Raw genomic sequence first — 27,770 nt, 5'->3', positions numbered from 1 at the left:
CCCAAAGCCTGACTGGAACATGAACGTAGACCTGTCTCAGATGAGAAACTCAAGCCCATAGCATGTTTCTGAAGAGCTGCAGAAACTACTGCACGGACCAGTTTAGCCTGAACCAGTCCCACGTGGCAGTGTTCCCCTTCCTCTGCTTTTATCTGAATGGGAGGTTTTGTTCCTCTTGTACTGACCTCACCACACTTGATGCCCGTTAGCAACATCCTTCCAGAAGTTCAACAAGCAGCTCCATAGAACCTCCCTGCCACTGTCAGCAATAGGCATACTGCCCCAGGTAAAATCCTCACCATATCTTTCCGGAAATACTGCATGAGGCAGTGGAAGAGTACAAATGCAAGATGTTGGTTGCACGCTCATAAGACTTCTAAGATTCTGCAATTCTCACAACCACCATCCACATCAGCAGCTCCTCACTTCCAGGCCACCGTGGTGGTGGCACTTGGCTCATCACATCCCACTAGGCAGTGGCTAGCGTTGGAAAGGACAGGGACAGGCCCGCTGCCTGCTTTCCTGCAGGGGCTACTAACTGAAGAAGTGAGACCTCCTGATGGTAGTTCACTGACAACAAGCCTTCCACAATCCTAAATTAGTAAATACTAACTATCAACCACTCCCCATTAGCATGGTGGGGAGAAAGAATGCATGGCTGTTAACTGAGAGAGATCCTCTAATTTGGTAGCAGCAGGAGATGCTGGGGACAATGAGGCGATTGCTGTTTCTGCACAGGCAGCCTGAGGCTGGTGCTCACACAGAAGGAAGTGGACATGAGCAGGTACATCACCCCCTCACCATGTGCACCCACCTCGGTACTCATCTCCTGTGAAGGGTAAACTGATACCGAAAGGCAACGACGTCCGAGAGCTCCCCTTGCGGCAGGGCGATTCGGAAACGTGTTTGCAAGACCTTTCCTGTCCCTGCCAAGGCCACAAAGTGAAACTAAATCTCCTGATCTTGCATTTGAGCGTTATCAACCACTGCTATGATTGTACATGCATGTACAGTATCAGCTTTAGCTTCCACAACAGCAGGCTTTTTTTTTTTTTTTTAAAAATCCACATTTGTTTCCCTATATTCCCCATTAGATTTCCTGGCTATACAGGCAACATTAAAACACAGAATATTAATCAAAGTAGTAAATCTCTCTGCTCAAAACAGAGCTCTTGCACAATAAACTCATACCACTTTTCATGAAAGACCCAAGTGAGGAGGCAGACTTTGCATTAAGCCCTCGATGCGCACACACTCTGGAAAAGGAGATCTCTTAGCAAGTGAGCAACCTAAGGCTTATGCCAGTCCTTCCATCTTCCCCTCTGACCTCTTCAAGGGAGCTGCCGCACTCGGCTTTTTCATGTGCCTATTTAATCAGCGACGTGAAACTTGCAGAACCTTACCGGTGTCTTTGTGGTCTTCTCATCAGGGCAACGAGTAGAAACGCTCCCTGACGGAGCGGCACATTCGTAAGTCCCCCGTGCCCACGGGATGGAAAAGAGAACGAGGAGAGAACAGATGAATGTTAATCTCTCCTCCTTGCCTCCAGCAGCAGTCTGTACTCTCCCACGCAGGGAAAAGGGAGGCTGTACAATTTGTGGAGGCCAAACTGTCTGGAAAAATGAACTAATGGCAAATTCTCTTCTCTATCGATTCTCTTACCATAAAGAAAGTGAAAGTCAGTCATTGAATTGCTGGTGAAAGACGAGACCACAGGGTCTTTAAGGGTCTGCTTTAATTCAAACCGCAGAGCTGGATTACTCCAGATTGTATCAGTTCAACATATTCGCTACTTAAAACATTCTGCTCACGCACTGCTTGCACTGTATGACTTCTTATGGGGATTACTTTTATTGACAGATTACATTTTTTTATCTGATCAGAAGAGCACACAAAAAGGACCCAAGTCCACCCCATAATGGATGTTAATTCACAAATGTAGGACTCCTCTGTAGCCTACACGACTCCAAACACCTACTTCCTAACCACAAGTAGGTAGCCAATAAGCACATGAAATAGCGAGCTGGGAGCAGTTGCCACCACACACGCTTCTTTAACTGATTTGTGCCTGAAAGGTGCCTGTCAGCACGCAGTACTGTACATGCGCCAAACGAGAGCACGGGGGAGAAGCTCTAAGCAGGAAACAGAAGCTCGTCTTAGATTAGCACAGCTCACTCAAGTGTAGTGCTATGCTCAGATTTGGTTCTGATTTGCAAACCTTGCTGTCATTGGCTAAGAGGATGTTTGAAGTTTTGTTAAAAAAAGAAAAAGAAAAGCCAGAAAGCTAAAACAAACACACAAATGAAGTTGCCCTGGCAGCAGTCGGTACCTTTAAAACCTACTAAGATGCACCTTTCTCAGCCCCTGTTTTACAGCATCCCGCTTCTTGCTTTCCCATCTCCCCCTCCAGCTGAAGGCAGCCGCTCAGATGGGCACCTCCCAGGTCTCCACCAAAAAGATGCAGCAGAGAGCACAACAAGAGTGTCTCCCTGCAGCAGGGGCCTGGGACAACACCAGCCACCTCTGATCTCCAGAGTCCTACCCCACCACCCCCAAATCCCTGCTGCAAGAGAAGCTCTTTGTTGAGATGCCTTACAAATAAGCGTTAGAAGTCCAACTCTGACTTGGCCCCAAGAAAATTTTAAATGACACCTTGGTGGGCTGGCAACAGGCTTCCAGCTTTCACCATTTATTCCAAAATTAACAGACCTGGAGTCATCATGCTGCCTGAAGACGGCAGATCCTACCCTCAAACGCATGCGCCAGCAGTTGCGGCCATGGTTTCGATTACGCTAATACCTGCCCAGTAGGAACCACTCCGAAAGAGTTCACTTGCTTTCCCTAACTCATGATAAATCACGGCAGCAGAGACATACTGCAACTAGTAACTTGATCAAGGGCAAGGTGAAAGTTTTTCTCTGGGTAATCTAGAGAAGAAATCTGAGCCTTGAAGGAAAAACTTAAAGCGGGGGGGGGGGGGGCAACCTCACTATTTAATGTTAGTATTCATTAATATTTGGGCTTCAACTGTGGATAAACAGACAAGAAGCTCTCTGCCTGTGCACATATTTAAGACTGTTTACACATGAAGTCCAAAAGGATGTCCTCATTTTATAAATAATTTGATCTGATGACTACATCAGAAAAAAGTGCAACTTGAGGCTAGATACAGAGGCAAAACACTTGGCTACTGATGTCTAAACAGGGGGGGGCAAAGACTAAACAAGAGTCACTAAAACTCAGCAAATGGTTTATAGTTAAGCTAAGTATATACCATAGTGCACATTCAACACACACCAAACTGCGACTCTTCCTAAACTTTTAAAGCCGTGCTTCCCAGTAAGTCATCTTAAGGATTCAACGTAAGATCCTCCTAAATGTAAACACTTCATCTGCTACTTATACCTGACCACATGAGCCATCTGGCAATGCCTCACCCCTCTGATGTGGCAGGCATAAGACATCAGAAAGAGCGCTGGTGCAGCTACAGGGCAGGTAACACACAGATGGCATCGAGAGAAGTTGAGAGTTCTCTTTCCCAGGAACAAGGAGAAAAGGTTCCTCAAAAGATTTACCGGCTGAGCTCAAATCCTGCGATTTTGTTTTCCCTTGTCACATGCTCCCATATATGCGCATATATGGTTGTAGTTGCGCATATATGGTTGTAGTTGCTACTGTATGTAATTTGCTTAAGATCAATCACTTTGCATGCCAGGGCAGCAAGGGAAACAGAAATCTTGCACACAAGAAACTCATTACCTTATAAAGAAATACTATTTCCAGCTAAAATTTGATCTTCAGTTTAGTCAAATACACAAACTTAATTTGTTTCCAGTTTTGTTTCTCAACTGAAAACCTGTGAACAGCAATATAAGAACACCACATGTAGTCTCAAAAGGTGGTCAAAGAGGTATTTGCTACCCAAAATTTTGAGTAGGCTTCATAAATTGAGCAAATCATTTTTTTTAGTGATGTCCTCTATTGTCTGCTGCAAGCCATAGTGCCAGGTCACACTCTGAATACATTGCACAAGGGCATGCTTTGAGTTTAAAATGAGAGGCAATCAAGAGGTCTGTACACAGAAGGAAGGAATAGAGGCTTTGCTTTTTTTCAGGACATACAATTTCGGTGTAGCTAAATTTTGTGTGGCGACTGATACTATATATACGGTGTCTGATATACTATCAGTAAGGAGGATCTGACAGATTAGAGCTCTGCGCTTTTAAGAAGACCTACATTTCTGGCCCAGAGGAGCAATGAGGACTGCAAGCATTTAACTCGAAATCAGTGACCACATGTGGTAAGACAGGCTTGCCAGGATCTGATCCTTAATTATGACTTCATCCCGCACAGCTACCTTGAAAAAGGATCAGCTGAGACATCTTGCCCAAAGCAGCTCCTACAGAGCACAGCCCAACCAAAGAGGAGACCAGAGTGCCAAAAATAACAATAAAACAGTTTTCCCCTCAAATAATGAGGTATCCTTTATAATTCAGCACTATAAAAGCGGATTTGTCAAGTTCTAAATTGGGTTGCAGCAATATTTCATTACAGCATAAATCTTCCTTACACCCTAGTAAAGATGCCTAATAATTTAATATGCTATATTTTTTTTAATCTGGAACTTGTCAAAAAATCGCCTGAAATAGGCATCTCTTTTACAGCCCATTTTCCATATAGGTATAGATTCCAAAATATAACTGGCTCACATTGTTTGCATGGAAAAACGTTTGCAAAGGGTATTTACATGTAGACTAAGAAAGGTTGTAATTATCTCTCTTGGGTTTCTTAGGTAGGTCAGTGCACATCCTACAAAGGCTTCTGTATTATCCCATGATATTCACTGAGCATCATTTTTTTCTGAAAACAGCAGAACCTCTTGAAAAGAATTACACCAACAAGTAAAAAATTCAGAAGGAAAAAAGTGGGATTCCAGAGCCAGAACTTTTAGAACTTTTTTTTTAAACTTTTTTTATTAAAAGTTTCACAGCCCTTGTTTTTCTGAAATGGATTACTATACAAAATGCTGAATTACAACTGCCTCATATACTACTGCAGTTGATAGCATGCACAGACTTCACATAAAAAGAAATAAAAGAAAGGAGAAGTATTTAAATGGATAGGGAAAAAAAAAAAAGAAAGAAAAGATACTGCCAGTACTTGTTGTTATTAAAATTTGTAATTCCCATTCCCTCCCAGCTAATCAGATCTGTAATAAAACAAACACAATTTCAAAGCAGTTACAGTGTCTGTATAAGCCAGCACCGTGAAAAGTTACAAATATGACCACATCGAGCCCTATGGAATATGTACATTTTTCTTCATGAAATAGATATGATGAAAACGGCTACATAAATTTAAGATTGCTCAGAGTTTGAAAAAACAGTGATGTCATTATTTTCCTGCTGCTTCTGAGAAGTAAGCACAGTTTACATCCTCACTTCCTGCTGTCTCGCTTTACTTTTCTTAACCCAAGAAACACAGGACCGGCACCGCGGCACTTCAGCGCTGGGATCATCGGAGGAAGTTGGGATAACTCCGTTTTACATCTCACCAAGCCACCTTTAACAGCAACTTAATAAAATCTGCACTGCCAGGAGGTAAAATAAAAGGCAAACTGCCTTCTTATTTGCTATGTCCCTACAAACATGCACGCTTTTTATCTTTTTTTTTTCCCCTCTCGGGGAGGGGGTCACTGGCAGTGTATGGAGAAGCTAATTCATGGTCCTGATCCTGCAAACTCCTGCTAGGAGAAGGCCCCAGAAAGCATCTAAATCAAGTACACAGCAATTAAGAAGCGTTTGACTAGTCTGCTTATCGCATGATTGCACTCCCTGGAGTGGAGTCTTGATACAGGCTTAAGTCAAGATAGTGAGCGTCACAACCGTTTCACAGCTTGCTGTCAGATCTTTGAGACAATTTCAAAGCGGGGGGGGAAGTGGGTTTGTTTCGGGGGGTTTTCTAAACTTCAAATATTTTACACTGGGGCAAGGCTTTAACAAAAATGTTATTTTAGGTAACTGACTCACTTTTCCCTGAGATGAAATGGTATCAACCCGTTCCTGAAAAGCGAGGCAATCTAAAAGCGGTTCCCTGAAAAAAAAAAAAAAAAAAACACCAAAAAAAGCTAGGTTCGTACCATCCAAGGTACTTCCTAACCCCCTTTTCAGACTAACATACAGCCAAGCCCGCTGCTTCCCTCTCGGTTCCCACATTGAAACAACAGGAACTTGACTTTCCCCCTGACTTTGTTTCCCAAACCGCTAAGCTTTCCTCGCCCCAAACTCCCGTCAAGGGTGCTGGGGTACCCGCAGGAGAGCAGAGACTCTGAGAGCCTGGGGTGTGGGGGTTGTTCCTGTATTTTGCTTTTTTGGAGTCAAACGCTGGGACTAAGACTGGTAACAGGAAACTCCTTACTTAACCATCTCTCCCAGCATTCCCAGGAAACAATTGCTTGAAAAAGATTTTTTTGTAATTAAAAAAAAAACCCACAAAACCCAAAAACAAACCCATACACAACTACCAAGAACCCAGTTATCTAAGATTAATGCTCAGCCAGTTTCCCCACAGTTTTTAAGAACTGGGTTGGGTTTTCCAGCCGAGGAGGAAGTGAGGCCAGACTCCGAGAGCCGTTGGGCTGATGCTGATCCGCAGAAACTCCATGGAGTTCAGTAAAATTATTCTGCATTTATTTATAGCTCCTCCAATAAACGTAAGATCTGGTAAAAATGAGTTTCAGATACAGAAACTGTACTAGCCTTAAAAATGTAATTCTAGGTCACTTCTGACTTTTGAGTTGCTCAGATGAAGAAGGGACCTGTCTTAATTCCTGTCTTTCTAAATTCGCTTCCCCAGGCATCTCATTTAATTCAGTGCACCCACTACAATTAAAGCTTACTTTTCTCGTTCCACTCTGTGCTTTGTATTTTACAACATATGCAGTTGTATATATATACAAAACACATATTAGAATTTGTTTGGTTTTAAACACGTGGCACACAATAAATATAAATAATATAACTATCTGACCTTACATTATCAAATCACCAATACTTCAACCAGTGATTTTTATTCAGTTACCATTTTAACACGCACACCCACCCACCCCCCTCCAAAGAAAAACCACACACCACCAACACAGAGTTTTCTCCCTACAGTAGTATTTACTTGTTGAGAAAGGTTAATGTTTTCCTTAACTGGGACATTTTTTATAGCTGCGAAAACAATGCATAAAGAATTGGCTAAATTCACATGCTTGTACATCTATTAGTTAAAATATTTCTTCAAGGAAGTTTAATCAACAGAGCTATATCTAACACACAGTCACATAAGTAGTGCTGACCACAAAATACTACCAACAGAAATACTTGTATAAACAGCAGAGGAAAGACATGGTAAGGTTTATCACACAGGTGGATCATCTTGCCAGTCAGACTCGGAGCTTTTATGGCATTATAATTAACAGTATACATTTTTAACGATTACAGCCTTGGGTACTCTTTGTACCTGGCACAGTTTACATCTACTACTTCCAATGCTTCCAAGTCTTGATTTTGAAATCAAGGCACACCAATTAAATTATTAAAATTCTCAACATTCGCTACTGTCCTCCCTTTCTTCAAATCACAACATACAGCCGAAACCTAACCCCTCTCCAACACCTCTTCCCAGAGGTACGCTTTCTAGGTTTTCATCTACAAAAGAGGCTGGAACTTGCCCCAGCAGATCTGTGCAACTTTGATGACTGCGTTTTCAAAATAAAAGCCAGGAAATTAGTCATGGTAGAGTAGCATCTCTAGCGGACAGTTTGGGTGGCCACCAGCAAGATGCGCATGGAAGGATATGTGAGAGAGGAAGATTGATATCTACCACTTCCTCCCTTCCGCCAAAAAAAAAAAAAAAAATTAAAAGAGGCGAGAGAGTCCTTCCTCGCTCACTGTGGGCTCAACTCCAGGTGCAGAAGAGGGCCAATGCTGGCGTTCATGCACAACGTGGAGAAGGGGCAAGCTCAACAGATCAGGGGGGAAATTCTTTGAAGCCACACCGTTTCAGCAATTTGGTTAAATGGTGACTCCTTGAAGTGTCTCAGAGAGCAGTTGTTGAAAAATAAGACCACAAACCTGTAAGGGATCAGCCCTCCAAAAGGACAGTCCTTTTCAGTCACCAACAGCTATGTGATACCTGTGTAGCTCAGGAAGTTCATCAGAACATCCATACTCATAAAAAAAAACATAGAACATCCTAAACCACACCACCTCCTCCTTATGGCAAGCCCACAGAAAAAGCTCCTTTCCCCCCACCTCCCACATGAGGAAAGGAGGGCATCATCATGCCCCAAATCACTGTAACAGGAAACGCTCCCTAGGTGGAACGGGCAAGTTCTTCAGGAGCTGATCCGCACCCCAACCCCAGCACAAAGACTGTGCAGTGAAGTGTCCAACCGGACTCAACCCACGGGCAGCTGACAAAAGGCAGCGTTCTTCCCAAAGACATTTTAGAAGCTAAAGCCATCAGTAGCTACCCCTTTGACAAATCTGAGCAGCCATATTTTGGGTACAATCCAGAGCTAAGCCAGAGCTGTTCAGCTCTAATCCAACACATTTCACCCATCACACAATGCTATCCTCAAGGACAGCAACAAAACTGGTTAATACGCAACAGAAAAAAAAAAAAACAAACCCAAAACTACCTGCAAAAGGTCAACGTTGCTGGCAAGCAGGCAAGCATCATGTGTTCCTCCAGAGGCCATTTTGCTTGTCCTAGCACCCTACCAGATCCATCCAGCTTTCCAACATGACCATACCTTGCAGATGGTGGACTTTCGGGCACTGGAGGGTGTTGAGCCTCTCTGCAGCCAACAGGCCCCACATCCTCCTCCACCACGTGTCCCCCCAGTGAGAGCAGAGATGCTACCAACGCAGGCACAGAAGGAAAAGGAGGAGTGAGAACAACCCAGAATCTAGCCCTGCCTGCTGAAAGATAAGGAGCTGAGCAAAGGAGAGGTTCTTAGCGAGAGAGGACCCACTCCTAGCACACCCCCAGAGTGCCACACTTTGCCATACATAGGGCCCAGCAGTCATATCCTAATGGAAGTGTTCAATGAAACCCCACTTTTCCCCACACTTCCATATCACTCGTAGGATGGCAAGGGAACAAAAAAAGACTCCCTGGGAAACATGCAGAAAACCATGCAGAAAAGCCTCCTGCTAGACCAAGAAGATGCCCACCTCTGTGAGCAGGAGGAGAAATGGAAACCAGCAGACTGAATCACAGAGCATTAAGAGCTTGGTGGATGGCTGCTCTGCCAAAGGAGATGTAGCTAGGGAGTAACTTCCACAATGGCTCTGAGGGCTGCAGGATGGCTAGAAGAGAGGAAACCCTCATTTTCCTTCAACAGCATCACAGTTCCTAAATTGCCTTCGGCAACCTCCACATCACTGACCTAACAAACACCTTCCAAGGACCTCAGTCTAACACTCTATCCTGCACTGCTTTCTTTCATTTGCCTCTTCCCACAACTCCCATCCACGTTCCAGCTTCCCTCCCTACCTTGTGGCTTTTTACACAGGTCTGAGCACAGCAGCATTGCACAGCACCAAGAAACAAGGGAGCCAATTTGCTCCCTCCCAAGCCACAGCGAGCCCAGAAGAAGGAAGGAGGAGCCCCAGGCAGAAGAAGAGCCCAGCAGTGATGCCAGCCCCAGCTGGCAACAATCACAATTTGGCCAAATCCAATTAACCCACCTGCAAGCCCGGGTTCTGGTGGACTGGTGACTCCAGACTATAAAGGCTTCACAGGAAGCTCTACCTCCCTGACTGATGCTCTCCTCCTTTATCCTCATTAACATCATTTGCTTATTTTTATAATTTCTGCTTAGAGCTCTGTAACACAACTAAGTCTCCACTTTGCAAGCACTAGTATGAATTTTCCACAGAGTTTTAACCACACAGTAATTACACAGGCTAGGTCTGCTTCTCTGAAACTTCAAATATTAATTATCAGTGAAAGGTCCATGTTAATAGCTTTGCTTTTTCTAAGCTTTCTGGGATCATTACTTTACTCCAACTTCATACAGCTGGGAAAGGGAAAAATGTACACAAGTGACAATGGCAAGAAGTAAGGTAGAACTATGCTGTGAATTAGTAAGAACAGGAAAAACTGATGGATGAATAATGCAGGAATGATGGATTGGGTCATGCAGTTGCATGCAGGGATACAACTGTATGACAGGGCACATATTTATACCACACACACATTTGGCGAGTTGGAGTTTCTCTTTTGCCATCTCTCACGTTCATTTATGTACCCTGCTCCCACCGCTTCTACCGAGAGCCGTGCTCTCTGATGGCCTGCGCCATGGAAAAGCCTGCTTCTGGGTCAGTTCCGCGCAGTTTCCTTGTCTTTCAAGTTATACCCCTCCATCGGAGACCGTAAACCAAACCCCACAAGGCACAGACCATTTCTTGCCCATTTCTTTTTTTCTGGATGTTTTTGGAAGTAAATAAAGGGTATTTCCATTAGAAACAATTCTCCTCGCCCCAGGATAAAAGATGATACAACACAAAACCATTTAATGCCATTTGTATTTAAAACTCAACAGTTTCAAGATCAATCTTCTTCAGCTATTAAAACAGGTCAGAAAGATACTGGTGGGAGGTGAAGCTTACACTTCAGATAGACTGCTTCTGGTATTTGAGAGGTTTAATATAGATACTATCTCATAAACTCTTCAGCATCACGTTTATGAGCAGAGGGACACATTTACTTCTTTGGATAGGAAAGATGGAGTAGATGACCATCACATCACCAATGAAAACTGCTATGTCATAAAATAACCTACAGCCATCTGAATTTCTAAGTTCCTCTAATGAAGTAGCATGTGCCAAGCCAGGCAATCCTGATGAATTACATTAGAAGCCTATGGACTTCTCAGAAATAATTAATTTGCTCAGAGCTACATCTGCACAAAGGCATACATACACTCACGCTTCTGAAGGAAAATAAATTCTGACTTCTTACATCCACGTATTTTCACTTCAGCATAAATCTGTCAGATTATTAACTCTAATAAAGCTCTAAAATGGATGCTAAAATGGTGTTTGAGGGCAGCATCAGACATTCCAAAAACATATATAAGCTGAATTCTAGTGCACTATATAAAGGCAAGTTTGAACTAGAAAGCTTTACTGTGATTTGTGGTACTTTAAAAGCACTCTTGTAACAATTTTAATAGTTTAAAATATTGGAGCTCAGTCCCAAAGAGATGTAGCTAGCGCAAAACTGCCATTTTAATGGAATTTTTGCACCCTCTCTCCATGCTCTACTTTATAAATAAACCTCTAGACTTTTTATTGATTTTTTTAACATGATAGATTGAGCCTCTCTGGCAGAGAGGGCCAAAGAACAGCACATGAAAAATTACAGGTTCACAATTTGTGAAAGGGACAACAATAACACAACCCTCAAGGGAAAATGGTTGCACTATAATGCATATATGCCTGAGTTCATTGCTTTTCAGATCAGCACGCTGCGTGTGGGTATATCTCAAGACCTCTTTATTAAATTTACTGTCAGAAACAATTAAAAGAGTATCATACACAGTTATATCACGTGCTGTGCATCTTTTCAGTTACAAAGCATAAACCTGACTTCAGTGTCTGACCTGAGTAATGCTTGCTCTGAAGTGGTATGGGACGCGCTATCAAAATTATCTCAAAAAGCTCTGCAGTAGTTCAAGGTCTAGGTTCTGGAGGTGACAAAGTAAAATTGTTCAAGAAAGTTTTTATGGTAAATATAGCTACAGCTAGTGTAAGTTAATATAGTTAGCCCGTCTTACAGGGTCCTGCGCCAGCCAGCTCATCAGGATAGTGTCCCACTGACCCAAATTCTGTAACCAGCTCTGCCTGTGTGAACATCACCAAGTGCATTTGTGGTCGAGCTGTGAGATCACTACTCCTCCTGCGACCCAACTCAGAAACATACTACAGTGGCAGAATAAAAACTTTACTACCCATGTACATGCATGCAAGTGTAATGGACTCCTAACTCACTCACGCAAAAAAGACACTGTTAGTTTTCTGACACAGAGAGGGACCTACTTTGGATGTGGGATCCAATTTTCAGTTACCAACAATTTGCAAGGGATAAGCAGAACGGCTGATACCACAGGCTACTTTCTCACAGGGAAGAACATGAAGGACAACTGAAAAAAGAGGAAACACAACAGAATGCCGGCAGCAAAACCTAAACTTAACAGTACAATTATAGATATTTAGCAGTATTTTGTCTTTATCCCATTTGGTTTGTCTCTCCTTACTGCAGTGTATTGTGGGTTTTTATAAATCTGGATCTGTTCGCTATATATATGTGACTAGATTAAAAAGATTCTTTGAACACATGACTGTGCAATTATCGTTTGAATTCTTTGCAGGATCTTGCAAACTCCCGTGTGCTTAATTTTAGAAACAAGGACACACAAAAAAATTCAAAAACCCAACAACGACGTCTGCCATTTCCATATGTGCTCTATATTTTACTAGTTCTTTACCAGAAATGAAAAAAAAAAACAAACCCAACCAAGAAACCCCACACAAAAAGAACGTTAGGGGCATTATGTCTTCCCTGACACTTTGAAATGTAAGATACTTCTGAATTGTCGGTCTCCTAGAAATGTGTTACGCCCAGCTATAAGCTCCCCAGCTGATATGCAGAAGGAATGGCAATTCAGAGAGCTATTTGTGGGGAAGTGAAGATGCTGCAACAGCAGTATCAGGGATGCTGGGGAATTCTGGTCATGCAATGCCCCGAAATGATTTTCACTGGACACAGTTGCATCATTCCAAGTCCAGAGCAACTACAAGTCTCCCCACATCTTCCTCTCAGCAGTTGTTCTTCAGATGATGGAAGAAGATGCAAGATCAACAATTACTATCATGGTAGTAACCGACGGGGACCTAATACACATGCATGCAATGCAACAGCAACCAGTAATACAACCAGAACAGCTCGGGATGCTTGACAAATGTACTGGAAAACGTGGGGCCAAAGAGTGGGAGAAACCCAACTACAGATTTCATGTCACATCTCCCACCAGCCCATACCACCTAAGTCACCAAGCAGGGGTGCAATGCATGTCCAATACAGTTCCCGCGAGCTGGTGCGCCCATCAGAAGGGCCGGTGCTTTCTCCTTGATTCAGCCAAACCAGATATACAGACCCAAAACCAGACCTACTGACTCCTCCTCAAAGACCACACCTCTGCAGTTGAGCTGTGGAGCTGAAGGACCAGCACTGCTACCAGCTATGCTGTTGCCCCGTGAGGAACACGACCTTCAGAGGCCAACGGTTTCAACCTGGCCCTTTTGCTGGTGCTAAACTTACACAATTTATCCCCATAAAGAGTCTGATTTCTAAACACCGCTCCGCCTCGGCTTGCAGGCACCTGCTACTGACAATTATCAGAGAACATATGTAAGAAAAAAGAATAGCATATGGCTATACAAATAACTACAGCGATGAAGTGCTCCTCCCAAGCTCTAAAAGGGACAAGTAGTTTCACCAGAGTTTTCCAAGGGGCTCCGCGGCGTGCACGAGCACCTACCGCTCAACACACGCACACGGGGTAACGCCAACGCGCGCCCTCCCGGGACATCCCTCAGCGCTTCCCCCTCCATCCCCTTCTCGACTGCTACAGAAGAAGAGCTGAGCCAGAAGGGACATTAAGGGAGGGGAAAAAAAAAAAAAAGAAAAAAAAATACAAAGTGTGTGAATGGATATCCACAGCTTTCGCGTGCCAGGAGCCTGATCCAAAGCTGTTCCTACAAGCCTTCCCACCGAAGGCGCCCAGAGGCCTCCTCGCCTTCCTCCCAGGGCATGGCGCGGCTGACGAGACGCAGGACGAGAAGGGAAATCTCTCCACATCCATTGCGGCGATGGGTGGGTTTGTTTTGCTGTATTTTTTTATTTTTTTTTTTAAAGTAATTGGGATCAGTCCCTTTCCCACTCCCTCAGACCTCCCAAAATAGTAAAGATAAATAAAAACGTTCTGCATGTAGGACATTATGGTGGGAAATTTAAGAAGAGGAGAGTCAGGACGATCGTTATCCTTTTGCTTTGTCTCCGTGCACATTTGGTACCACCACCATCACAGTACCAAGCCTGCTACATTCAAATGCATAAATTCAACATCACGTTTCCCCCTTTTCTCTTCTTAATGTATTTATTTTTCCTCTGGGAAGTGACTTACTTTAAAAAATGCTTTATGATTAAAAAAGGCAGCAATCAACTTCTCAAAATGTCAACTTTAATTTGATTTCTCTTTCCCCTCTCCCAGCTCCTCAGGCTCTCACAGGAAACCCCTGTGCCTCCACACTTCACATTCTGCCACAGCTTCAGCCCCAGCGTCAACCCCAGAAGGGCACCCTGAAACCTCCATGTTTCTGGTAGAGACGCGGCGCTCTCTGTTCCCTGCCACGGAGCTCACCTTTGCACGTGGGACATTCAGGCACAACCTAAGAGCCTGAGTTCAAAAACCTGCTCAACCTCACAAGGGCAGGAGGTTTTAACCGGCGGGTCTGAGGGGACGTGCCTGTGCGACGACGTGCCCCAGCAAACTCCAGACCTGGTCACCAGATCTGCAAAAAGGCAACGTGCCTTGCTTGCTTACGCTGCATCGGTGATCCCAGGAACAACACAGCCTTAGGGGTCACCCAGCCCGGTCACACACACGGCAGTGAAATAAGTTATGTTCCCATTGATTTTGAAAGGCTTTAGACCGGGTCTTTATTTCTCTTCATCAAACAAAATTCAGAGCATCTATGATGAAGTTACCAACGTGGCACAGTCAGGAAGGGTAGACTCACAGCATAGGGCTAATACTCAGTTAATAACCCAACGGGGAGGAGAAAAACCTCTGAATTTAGCATGGCTGACATAAGCTGTGATGTCATTTCCACACAAAGGCTAGTGAAAAAAAAAAATACAAAAGTCTTTTTTTTTTTTTTCCTTCCAGATCCAAGATACAGAGATATGTAAATTGCTTGGCCTCCATTTCAAATAAACAGTACGAGATAACCCAAAAACTTAATAACTCTTTCAGCCTTCATTCCTGCGCTTCAGAGGACTCGAAGCCTACGAGAGGATCAGATCGCTGGGAGAGCAGCGAGCCAAACCACTTGTACAGGCACGCAGCCTCAGCGCCGTCCCACCCAGCAGTGCCAGGAGACTCTGGTTCTCACTCTTCAACAAGATGTTTGGGGTTTTGGTTTTGTTTTGTTTTTTTTTTAAATTTTATTTTGGAGGAAGTGATTTTAAACAAAGTATACAAAGGGGGAAAAAAAAAAAAAAGCTTGCTGTAACAACTCTAAAGGATTTTTGGTACCTTTATGGCTGAAGTTAACAATTCTCTAAGGACAGATTGAACAAGCCAAGGAAAACAGGTGAAAACCAGAGAGAAAGGGCATCTAAGAATTATAAAAGATGCCCAGCTAAATTAACAACAAAATAAACAGAGCAGAAAACACTGAAAGAAAAGTCCGAAAGTACAAAAAACCCCAACTTACCGAATTTGGGTAACTCGGAAAAGGCTGCAGAATAATTTTACATTTTTTTTAAATATTAAGCTTTTTTTTTTTAAATAGAAAACTCCCACTTGTCCCCCCAAAAGTAACCCCTTAATACAAACTTTGCCCTTAAGTGCTATGCATACCTATTATGCCAGTAAATAATTTTAGAAGTTGAGAACATTTATGAGAAAATTCAACCTGGAGGGTAATTTTCCTGAAGTTTCTGCTTGGCAAATGAAAATAGTGTTTTCAACAGATGAATATCCTTCCCTGTAATTGTTATTCTGTTACCGTCATGTAAATTGGTGTTTCACAGAAATGCAGCTTGAAATCTACCTAATGAAAAAAAAATATTTAAAAAAAAAATAAATCAAACCAACCTGCACAGGACAGGGCAGAACAGCACTAAGAACATGTAAGCACAGGTTTCTAAATAATAATAAATAAAAAAAAGTCATTGCATAATTTATTCACTTTCCTACTAGTTTCACAGATTAAGATAGCAGCACCATGAGATAACTAAAAGATTTCTTTTGCCTTCAGCTCAGTAATTTACAAGTGTTCGGGCTTCACTGGGTTTTGTTGTTGTTGTTCGCTAGGAAAATACTGGGGAAATAACGTTTACCTGCGTTCCCAGTCTAGAAAGCTCACTAACTGCAGCTTGATACAGGCACATGCCCACTGAGCACCATAAAGAAAGATTTACAGTAAGTGGTGACTAATCTTTACAGCGTATACTGTACGTGCATCACTGAGTCAGCTTGAAAGTTCGTTCATTCACTCGAACGCCGCTTCTTCCATTCTCCTCCTCTCTGATCTGCAGGCAGATCTGAAATCTGCCTTCCCTTCATTCAAGGAGACCATCTCATTGCCTTAATAGGTAATAGGTGCAGGTACAAAAAACTTACTGCTATTATACAGGATTGACCTAAAAACCACGGACGTGCCAACGTACCAGCATAAAAACAAAGAGACCTCAAAAAAAAAAAAAAAAAAAAAAAAAGCCGTCACATTTTTCTTTCAGCAAGAAACTTCTGTGTGTGCGAGGACGGGAGTCCTGCAGGAAGGGACTCTCTAGGGGGCATAAACCCACCCTGCTACTGGAAAAAACTTCCCAGCTCCAACATTTGGCAATCCGATAGTACAAAGCCTGCGAGAAATGCCCAGTTTAAGGGATCTGGTTTACTGGTAACAAAAGCAGCAGCAGCACACAGGCACATACTATAGATAGCTGGAATGGCCACATATGACTTTGCATTTGCTGAAGCCTAAAATAAGATGCCCCGCTCTTTTGTTCTTTTTTTTTCATTTCTTGCAATTTACATAATTAGCAGTATGGATTTTCCAGAAATACCCTGAAAGCAAGAGTTCTACCTGGGGGGGGGAAGCTGTTTATGCTAAGGATAGCACAGGGCTTAAATGTAAGGGTTTTCTTTACATAATTGAATCCTACCATCCACTTTGTAATTACGATTCTTCAACTAGAAGAATACAATTATTAGAGTAAAATGATTACAGCAAAGAGCTACGTTCGTATACAGACCCGACCTTGCACCTTCTTCTAAACAGTCACACAGGTAGTTCAACTGACTACAATACGAGCAGGCGTTGCTACAGATGACTAAAAATTGAAAAATTTGGCCCAATACTGAGCACACTTAATCCAACGGAAGCCTTTCCATCAACCAGCTTTACGTAGTAATCTAAGTGCCATTGCCACAACGTCTGCGCTGCAACCTTATTAGTTTTGGACCATTGCCTACTGGCTGAAAGCTAGTCTTTAAAACCAGATGAGCCCATGTTATTTTAATGAACCCCTACTTTAACTAACGATCAAGTAGTTAGCCGAGGGATCGTATGCTGACAGACTTCCAGCATGAAAGTATCGCTCCTTTCATAAATTATCGTAATTCTGCGGTATTAGTCTATCGTTTATATATGTGCCTTCGACATCCAGACTAAAATTTCTTCTGAAAGTTGGAAATCGTTGACACAAAAGTGTGCTAGGACCTTATTTTACCATTCCCGCTCATGTTAAGCAGTGCCTTACTATGCAGGCAGCCACATTTGGCTTAACTTACGTCCTTTTCATCAACAAAACAGCACTTAACCCAATGTCTTTTTTCTGCGCACCTCCCTTTTCGGGTATATTATTTCTTTAAATCTAAAGCTGTTTTTAACTTCAAAGACTAATTTTTTACTACAAGCAAAATGAAGGGTAAAATTCATCCTTTGCAATGCAACTTTGGTTTTCAAGCATATAAATGGTGAAGCCTTTTTTCGTTTTACCTGCAAGGCATATTCTCTTATTCATGCTTTTTCATTATAATAGCAGCAACTTTAGAAAAGTATTAAAGTTCATTATGAACCAGCTCTTTCAAATTTCATAGTTCCAAAAACCCCACTTTTCCTCACTTCAGAAAAATTTTGCTTCTCATTTTCTACTTTTATCAAACGCATGCAGGCAGCAGCAATACTTTTTCATTATGATCCATGCAGCTCAGATACCAATTTACTGAACTCTGACAGCATAAAACAAGCTTATCTGACGAAAAAATATAGAGAATTACTGTTCATCACCACCACTGAGAAGCCTCTTCCAGTCTTGGAAACACTCAGCATCAATGGAAAAAAAGAGGGAGAAGCTGCCTGCCCGCGCTTCTGCAAGCATTTTGGCTAAGAGGAATTATTGCCACCTTAAAAGGAGATACGTCCCTACCATACTCAGAAATACGGGTTTAGCGTAGTTCTGAATATGAATCTCACTTTTCCAGACGTAAATTGTCTGCTAATTTAGAAACCTCCCTCCACTCCCCCCGGCTCTGTCCCTGATGCTTTGCCATGCCGGCTTATAGAAACACACGGGGATGGGTAGCAGGGCGCTCCTGCAGATGAGGACTGCAGGGTAATTAGCGCTTCACCGCTTGTGTTCAGAGACACCCTCTAACAAACCAGCTACCTGGTTCTTACAATCTGTCTTATCTTGGCGTGATCAGGAGGGTGAAAGTCCTTCCGGACAGAGGTAAGAATGTGCCATTTCTGACACTCAAATGCCAACAGAGAAGATCGCATCCTGCCCTGCTTGGCATGCTTCTGCTCGCAGCAACTGTGTTGCCAAAAAAAAAATGTTAGAACTTCAAACAGCTTTACTCAATCCTTTTATATAAAGTATCCTGGTTCAGCATCTCACCGCTAAAGCGCGTCAATCTCTGAGATGGTTTTCTGCCCTATTTTTGCCAGGAACTCATTAGAATATCACTGCAAGTACTTGTTTATTATCATTGCTGTGATGCTGAATTCACGTTTTTACACTGATCAATAAAAACTAAATCAACATGCTACACACCCAGCCCACACATGAAGAAAATTCATTTAACAAGATCAAAGTTGTCTACCTTCTACTACTGTAAAATCACAACCAGCCTGTTGGTTTTTGCCAGTTGTCTTTGAAGAATGATTGGAAATGAACAAAAATAATTCTGGAAGCGCGTACTGGAATTGCAGATACAAAATCGAGATAGGAAGACACATGCAAATAACCACATGGGAGACCTTCACTTGAATTCGAATTGCATGGCAGGCCAAAGAGACAGCTGGAAGTATCAACGCTCCTGCAAAGCTGCACCGTGCAACGTAGCTTAACATTAACCATTTCTTCTGTTTTATCAAAATACATAGGGGTTCCTTTGAAACAGTGAATACAACCTTTTGAAAAGTAACCAAAAAAAACCCCAAAAAGCGAGCCAGCGAGTTAGCATCTGAACTATTTCTACCCATTTCCCCTCAACACGTCAGGAGCACAAGCAGCAACAAAACTGCTGCGCTCAACGCTGAGCTACACGTGACATAAACTTGCGGTTCAGGTGACCAAAGCCTCCTGTGCTCAGCGCACACAGCTCTGGTAATGGCCACGGAGCTCACGGTCACTTAAACTCCCACTGCGCCCTCGGAGCCATCGCAAAGGCGATGCTTTGAGCCTCCACAGAGACTGCAACACGCGGCGCTCAAAGGAGCGTGTAGCCAACTCAAAGGAGACCCCCCCTCTGCAAGGTAAGCCCAGCTTTCATGCCCCAGGACGAAACAAAACGTAAGAGGCAGGACAAAATGAAGCAATTGGGAAGATATTTAAGGAACTCTAAGTCAATATCCTAAATATTTCAGGGCTTTGGCAGCCTACATTTTGGGGAAAGAAAGCTCGGTTTAGCTATGTAGGGTCTTCTAAGTATTCATGCTTGTGGCAGATTTCAACCATTGAAAGACCGGTCAGCGTCCGTTTTTTATTTAATACACTGCTACAGTTGCTAACAATGCAAATCTTAACGTCATAAAAAGAGCAAATAACTAGGAAATTTCCTCCTGAAATAACAATGACACTATTTACTAGCCAGTTGTTTGGGTTTTTTTTTCTGGTACAAACAGGATCTTCCACCAGGACATCTTCTCCAGCAGCAGAAAGAGAGAGCGGGATAGCAGCTGAGAGGAAGCACCGGTGGCACCAGCCCACGGCAGCCCTGCCAGCCCCCGTCCCACCCCAACACCTACAGACCCTTGCCACAGAAGCCCCCATTTACCTGCTCCTTCTTTATGCATCGCTACATCGGCCAAAGGAGTAAATAATCTTTAGTCTCTGATCAAAATGAGTGTTAACAGAGCCTTTTTTTTATGCCTCCAAACTTTCACGAATTTATAACGAGCTATTTCCTAATCTGCAGGATTTAAAAACTGAATTCAAAATTGAAGTACATGGGGGATCTCTTGAGAAAAAAATATCACGACATATGAATAACATACTTCAGAACATATTTCCTGCTCACCAATAAATTGTATTCAATTCTGCATGCAGAGCAGAGGGCTATTTCGACTTACGCAAAGCTTTAAGAGCATTCCTTTCACTAGGACCCACTTAAGATCGTACTCTTGCAAGAGCACCCATATGCATTTGTGCCATGGGACAGCGGGGTTTACCCCACTGACCGGTCCAAACCCACATGCCAGGATTGTAGTGTGTGTTCTGTTAAGAAAATGAAAGAAGTTACTATTTAGGTCAAGTGTAACATTAAAGAAAAAAAAAAAAAAGAAAAAAGCCTTGCTAATATAGCTGTAATTGGCATAACCATCCAAGTGTAAATAGAGATCCTTCCAGGAAAAGGCATTTCTAGTTCTGATTTGGCATGTGAAACATGACAATACTGGGAAAAACACTTTTCTGCTAGTACAATTGGAACTCAGACGGGACTCTTACCCACAGAAAAATGTTGCAAAACCCCTCAGTCCCCTAATATGCACTATTTTACCAGCAGAATTTTTGGTTTAAAGGGGAGAATGTATTTAAGGTCATTTCTAAACACATCAGCATTAGCTACTTTTTTTTCTTTCTTTTAAATATAAAAACTAGAACATAGACTTCCCTCTTATCCTCCCCCACACCCCCCAAAACACACATACACTAAAAATATATAAATAAAGGAAATGAAACTTCCCCATCAATGAAAATGGGGGGGGAAGTGGAGAACAAAGACAAAAATGGGTCTGTACAGCATCTTCTATGACCAACTAAGAGTCAAATGACTTTTTTTTTTTAAAGACAGAGAACTTCAGCCATTTTCAAATTTTAAACTTAATAGCCACTTGCTTCAAAGGGTTGAGTACTTTTTTTTTTTCCACAGTCTCATGCTGAAGTTATTTAGGATTTGATATTCACTTAAAAAGAAAGTACCTGATATAAGTTCTGCACCTCAAACTGACCGTGTCCTTTAAGAGCCCTGGTAAGCCAGACACTGTGAACAAAAACCTCTCACCGTCAGGGACCTTTTAAAAAAGAGCTGCTGATAATTTAACACTTAACTTATACCTGGTTTGCTGGGGCAATCCTTCCCCAATCCATATCTTTGCAGTCTTCACATTCCAGGGTTAGCCGGAGGTTTAATACCCGAGTCTGAGCTTTTCCTCATTACTGAACATGAGATTTTTGACAAATGAAAAAAAAAAAAAATCAAAAAAGACCATCTACAGCAATTTTGCTTTGCTATAGATGCAATGAAGTCTAAACATGAAGAGAAAAAAAGAAAAAGACAAAGCAAAATAAAACCTTGCAGCACTGCACTTCAAGGACATATCACAATGCAGGCTCTATCAAAAATCTTACCATGAGCAGTTGATGAGGGGAGGGAGGGGAAAGCCAGCAACCATTTTCTTGCTGAACTAAAAAGACAGGAGAAAATTTGTGATAAGGCCCCGGATGGCTGCTTTAGAAAGGCACAACTGGTGGGGTAGGGAAACTCAGCACTGTGGCCACCGGCCTGGAAAGTGACCCACACACCAGCCCAGCTGACCCACAGATGGGAAGCTGAAGATGATCGATTTGAACTGTAAACTAGGAGAGAGACAAACCAAAAAAGAAAATTAAAAAAAAAAAAAATTAAAAAATTAACTACCTTTTGAGTCTGCCTCATATCAGCATCTTGGGTCTTTCCAGAACAAATCATCAGTCAACTATGAAAACTTAGGTGGGCTATTTGTGTGAGACACGTTACTCTTTGTTACAGAGTAAGCTGAAACCACAAGACTCATTTCACTCAGAACCTCAAAATATACCCAATGCTACACAACTCCTCCAAAACGCTGCAACATCCCCACTGTAATATGGAGAGTTTAAACTTTTTTAAAAAAACCCTATTATAGGGTAATAGGTTATACATTAAAAGCATGCCCTGGGCTCCCCACACCATTATCCTCTCAAGAAGAAAGTAACATAAATGATGTATTTGCCTTCTAGTTTCTGCGGCAGCAGGTTGTAACCTGAGCACATTTTCCAGTTTTTCCCCACACAAATCAACGTCTTTTTTTCTTTCTGCTGCTGTTTCGAGCAGAGCCAGGTGAGCCCGCACCCCCACCGCCACCGAGCGACACAGCCAAGCCAGAAAGAGAGAAAATAAACCACTGTCAAAAATACTCTTCCTTCTGCCCACAGAAACCAATATCCAACAAGAACCAGCATCGATACAACGTGCTGACCGCCCACGTTACCTACTTCATCCTCGCAGGCGGGCTGGACCGCGCGCTACCTAAAGACACACGTGCAATGGCAGCAGCAAGGAGATGATGGTGCAAGAGCCCGTCCGGGGCACCTCCAGACCTAAGGGGAAATACTCCCCCAGGCTCCGCAAGGCAACTTGGCGCATTATCGCGTGCCGCTCACAAGCAAATTCAATGGATGTCTTAAATCTGTTTGGTTTCAAGCAAAGAGTTAAAGAACAAACCAAAACCGATAAAATTGTTGCTACCTTTCTTTGAACCACGCTCAGACCTACTCTTTGAAGGAAGAGCCGCCTTTCTTAAGATATATTTGAATGTGCTATTTTTGTCTTTATCTTAGAAGGCCTGATTTCCCCTCACAGCCCTGCAATTGATTGCAATAATAGGTTTCTCAGAGCTGGACAAGTTAAGAAGAGGTTTTATAATTTCATATGCAGCAAAATGTATGGAATTTGCCGCCTTCATTATTTTTAGTTTTGAGTTCGGCCCCCTCACCCCCCGCCCTACAAATACTCACCGGCACAGTAACTCTACTCTTCTAAGCAGTGCCATGGAACGCAATGCGACCACTTGTGCTGCTCACCTTACGTAAAAAAAAACCAAGTGCATGGCAGCCGCGCCAGGCGGAATTCATATCTCATAAGAGGTGCTTTTACCTACATCTTACAGATGGAGGACAGGCAAAAGGACCCGTTAATTTTAGGGACAGAAAAAACATAATTCTGATCAGAATTTTTCATTGGAAGCTATGCAGCCCCCTCTAAAAAAAACCCCAAAACAAACAAAACGCAAGGGGAGGAAACAAATTGTTTCCATATCAACAATTATTTTGTATCTATCAAACATTGCTTGCTTTTTTTAAAAAAAAAAACACAACACATATTTCTAAGGAAGCTGAAATGAAACTGCCTTCTCTTACAAGTTATTGTGACACATCATAAGGAGACACAGTCTTCCAGTGCCAGAATCTCACGATGACGTTACAGATCCCAGGGCCCTTCTTCTTTAGTTTACTACTGTCCTGTTACAGTATTCGGAAAGGAAAAGAAGAGTCTTCTCAAACACTCTGCCCAGTGAGATTTTAAACAACATTTCCCCACTTGATTAGAACACAAAAATAAAATAAGACAAAAATATTCACAGCAAAATATTATCTTACTGCTTTAGGAAACTTACGGTACATTACAGGACTGCTCCTCTTACGCTTTTCTCATACTCCCTGCCAGATGCCAAGGTACAAGCATTCATAATGGCAAGCCTCACCAGATCACTGCAAGAATTAAAATGGCCAGAAGAAGAGAAGTAACAGAGTTTTGAGTTTAAAATCTAGGAATTCCTTTTTTCCTACCTAGGCTAGCTGAGTGCTACCCAAAAGCGAAACAAACCCGAAACGAGGACTCACTTTATGTTCTTAAACGCATACTGGAGTATTCTCAGAGACCGGTCACCAGCAGTAACATAAAAGGTCGAGAAAACTAAAGGGATAAGACATGGAGACTTTTTCAGTCTATCCAAATACAGCATGAGTCAATGCTAGGTAGAGAGGTTAGTCACGCTGTGGTTTATTTACGCTAACACTGGCCCATGCGGGAGTGATGTAAACACTGGAGGTAGGACGCCTACCCAGCTACCCCCGGCCTCATCCCTCTCCTCCATCCCAGGGAGGGATGCCAACGGCAGGACGTACTTTGACAGCAGCATGATTAAGCTCTGGCCTTAGCATTTTACCAACAGGACGATTCTCCACTCAGGCCAACTTCCACAGTGAAGTGCATTACTCGTATTCGAGCTTTCTTGGCTTTTCAAGGTACCATGGTTTGACTACCGTGCTGACAGCACTGCTCAGTTCCTCGTTGGAGCCTCCCAACTTCAGAAACACAAGCTGCTTCTCAACGGTAGCGGAACACATCGTAAGAGCGTTTATTTGTGCCTAAACTTTTGAGTAGGGTATATTCAAGCCTTAAATTTTTCCAAAGTATATCACACTTCGTTAAAGAGGAAAAATGCCTTTAACACATTTTCTTCATATGAAAAATCACTTATCTAAATTCTAAACAAATATATTTACTTGTTTTAAGCAAAGCCGCATAGCTTAACTTCCATGCCACATGTGCATGCATGGAGCATTGATGAAGCAGCATTTTTGTTGTCAAATATGTGCCTTGGACATGCCTTAGGAAAAAAGGTAACGTAGGGCACATCACGCCCCGTCACTTCAATGGGTAACAAAGTGAAATGGGTTATTTCTAGATAGATGCATCTTATTAAGGAAATGGCTCCATTCTGATCCAATTTAACATCCAAATAAAACCATGAGGTAGATAAGCGATCATGGCAAACAGCTGCACATACTGCATGCAGGAACAGTTCACACATACACTGACACCATTATAAGGACTGGTCACTTCATCGTGACACTGTACCCTGAGCGAGGGCAGGGGGCAGGTCCCGGGAGCAGCTCTGGGGGCCGGTGCCCCAGGCAGCACGGGTACAGGCAGCGGGGTGGCTCGGGGGGCTGGTGCCCCCAGGCAGGACGGGTACAGGCAGCGGGGTGGCTCGGGGGGCCGGTGCCCCAGGCAGCACGGGTACAGGCAGCGGGGTGGCCCCGCTGCGCAGCACGGGAGGCCAGGCCCAAGCTTGCCAGGTGAACTCTCCCCTCTTCCCATTAGATACTCAGAGTAAAATTATAGCTGTCAAAGACATAAAACTTCACCCCCAGTGATTACCTGCTTAAAACATTAATCATGCAGTTAAGCACTTTGCAACGTTTTCCATAAATAGTTTAGTTATGGGTCATCACATTTATTTTGCTGCTATCATATTAGTCTGTAAAAAATCTCGGAACCTCACCCATAACCACCAGAATCACGACCAGTGCTGGTGCACTGGGACAGCAAGTACAGGTCAGATTTGACTGGGCAAAGGTATCAACCCTGCTAAGTTTGCATCTCGAACAGTGCAGCCTGGCCAGTTGAGTGGCAGAGGTGAAAACCGCTCCGTAAAGTCAGCAGAAGGATGAGTAGGCATTATCCACTTATTAACTGGTTAACTGCCAATTAATTTTACTTGCAAATCACCTCGCTGGTATTTAAACATCTGGCTAAGAGTTTTTGTTCGTTAACATCCCCCCCCACACCCCCATATTTTGACGGGCCAGAAAACTGAAGCACTTCAGCGCCCCGCCAGCGCCCAACCCGCCGTACATTCCTCTCCCGTGGAAAAGGAGGAGAAATTCACGTTTCTCCCGAACAAGTTCGCACCCAGCGGTGCCACCCGGCCGCAGGGAAGGGCTCCACAGCCGAGCCCCGGACCGCCCCGTTGCTAACACCGACTGATACCGAGACCGTGCCGAGGGCGCTGCCGGCAGCCGCGCCACGCGGAGGAGGGGGGCTCGCGCGTGGGCCGGCCACTCGTGTCAGGGGCCGTGACGGGTGCCCCGGGACCGCCGCTCGGACAACTTCCGCGGCAAATCCCGCCGAGCCGGCCTTCCCCGCCTCCCCTCCCCACGCCGGCACGGCGCGGCACGGCGCGGCGCCTGGGACCTGGCAGCGGCGCCGCGGCGGGGCGCCCCGGGACCGGCCCGCCGCCCCCCGCGCCCACCCCTCCCTCCCGCCCGGGCCGGGCAGGTACGGGGCAGCGCCCCGCTGCCGCGCCCGCCCCCAGCCCGCTCCCGCCGCCCCGGGCGCCCCCCGCCCGCCCTCCCTTCCCTGCCCGCGGCCGGCCGGCGGGGAGCGGCGATCGGTGAAGAGGAGGAGGAGGAGGCAGCAGGCAGGGCCTCGCCTACTCGCCGCTGCAGACCGAAAGTGAACTGCAAACTGCAAACTTTTTTTTTTTTCCTCCCTTTTTTTTTTTCTTCTTCTTCCAGCGCAGCCCCAGCTCGTGCAAAAATGAAACTTGCGAAGCATTCGCCTACCTGGCGTGAAGTCTGCAACAAGTGCAGGCGCGGGGGCCGGGCGCGGGGAGCGGCGGGGCCGGGCGCGGGGCTTGTGTCGGCGAGGAGGGAGCAATTGCGATATTAATTTATTACAGAGCTGCCTCGGTCCTACTTCACTTACAGTACGGCGCTCATCCTGTAAACAAATATCGCTCCGCCAGGAAACATACTCCCCCCGGCCCGGCCCCGGCCCCGCTGCCAGGCACCCACCCCGGCGGCGGCACATGGAGCGGAGCGGGGCGGGGGCACGCCGCACCCCCCCCGCCCCGCGCCGGGGGAGGCTCCGGCCACCGGCACTTACCTCCGGCACGGCCTCCCCCGCCCGCCGCGCTGCCTTTGCTGAGTCCGTGATGCAAAAAAAAAAAAGAAAAAGAAAAAAAATTCCTGGTGTCAGCAAATCGCTGTCAAATTATTTTCTTGCAGAAGAGAGAGGGGAGAGAGGGAGAAGGAACGGGGGGGAAAAAAAAGCAGAAGCAGAAGGGGGAGGAGGCTGCGGGAGGCGGCGGGATCCCTCCGCCGCGATGGGTCTGGCCCTGGGTAGCGAAGCAGGAAGTAAGGTGTCGGCGGCGCCGCGGCCGCGGCCGCCCGGCCCCGCGGCGGGGCGAGGGCGAGGGGCGCCCGCCGCCCCTGGGGGCCCGCCGCCGGCCGTGCGCCGCCGCCGCCTCCCGCTCCGCCGCGGTCTGGCCGGCAGCCCCTCCTCTCAGGGCGGCGAGCGCAGCGCAGGTGCCGGGGCCACCGCCGGCGACCTGTCAGCGGCTCCAGCCGGCGCGGCGCGGCCGGGTCCGGGTCCGGGGATCGGCGGGAGGCGGGCGAGGGGGTGCCGCGGGCTCCCGGCGCCGCCGCATGCCGCAGGGCGGTGGGGCCGGGGCCGGCTCCCGCTCCCGCCCGGGCGGCGGCGCCGGGGGGTGACAGCGGCGCCGCGGGCCGACACCGCGCCAGCCCGGGGGCTGAGGGGAGGGGGTCCCGCCGCCGAGGGTGATGGACGGGGGGGGGGGATCTCTCCGCTGCCTGGGGGCTCGGGGGGGGGGGATATTCCCCGGCGCCGATGCTGCGAGTGGGCAGGCGGGGGCTGCCCCCTCACCCCCGCCGCCGTGGGGGTGTCATGCGGGGCTGGGGGAGCCGTGTCGGGGGGCGGAGGGGGGCTGCGGTCGGGCCTCCCCCGGCCCCGGGGCGTCGGAGGAGGAAAGTGGCTGCGGTAAAGGCGCTCTCTCACCGGGGAGGTCTCCTGCCGCGCCTGC

At 45.2% G+C, this 27,770-nt stretch overlaps 1 protein-coding gene across 4 annotated transcripts in view; it reads right to left on the bottom strand.

The window, feature by feature from the left end:
• The window catches only part of TRERF1 (transcriptional regulating factor 1), a 105,849-nt gene extending 78,515 nt beyond the window's left edge, over positions 1-27,334 (bottom strand). For 2 of the 4 annotated variants that reach the window (XM_054822023.1, XM_054822027.1), the window contains exon 1: positions 26,512-26,821. The gene's annotated coding sequence lies outside the window, so the exon portion shown is untranslated. The other 2 variants (XM_054822024.1, XM_054822025.1) reach the window with 2 other exon arrangements.
• Between the last annotated feature and the right edge of the window lie 436 nt (positions 27,335-27,770).

This window comes from Grus americana, chromosome 3 (genome assembly GCF_028858705.1).
Source record: "Grus americana isolate bGruAme1 chromosome 3, bGruAme1.mat, whole genome shotgun sequence".
Classification (NCBI taxonomy): domain Eukaryota; kingdom Metazoa; phylum Chordata; class Aves; order Gruiformes; family Gruidae; genus Grus; species Grus americana.
Note: the sequence above shows the minus strand (reverse complement) of the source record. Positions and strands in the feature narration are given on the sequence as shown.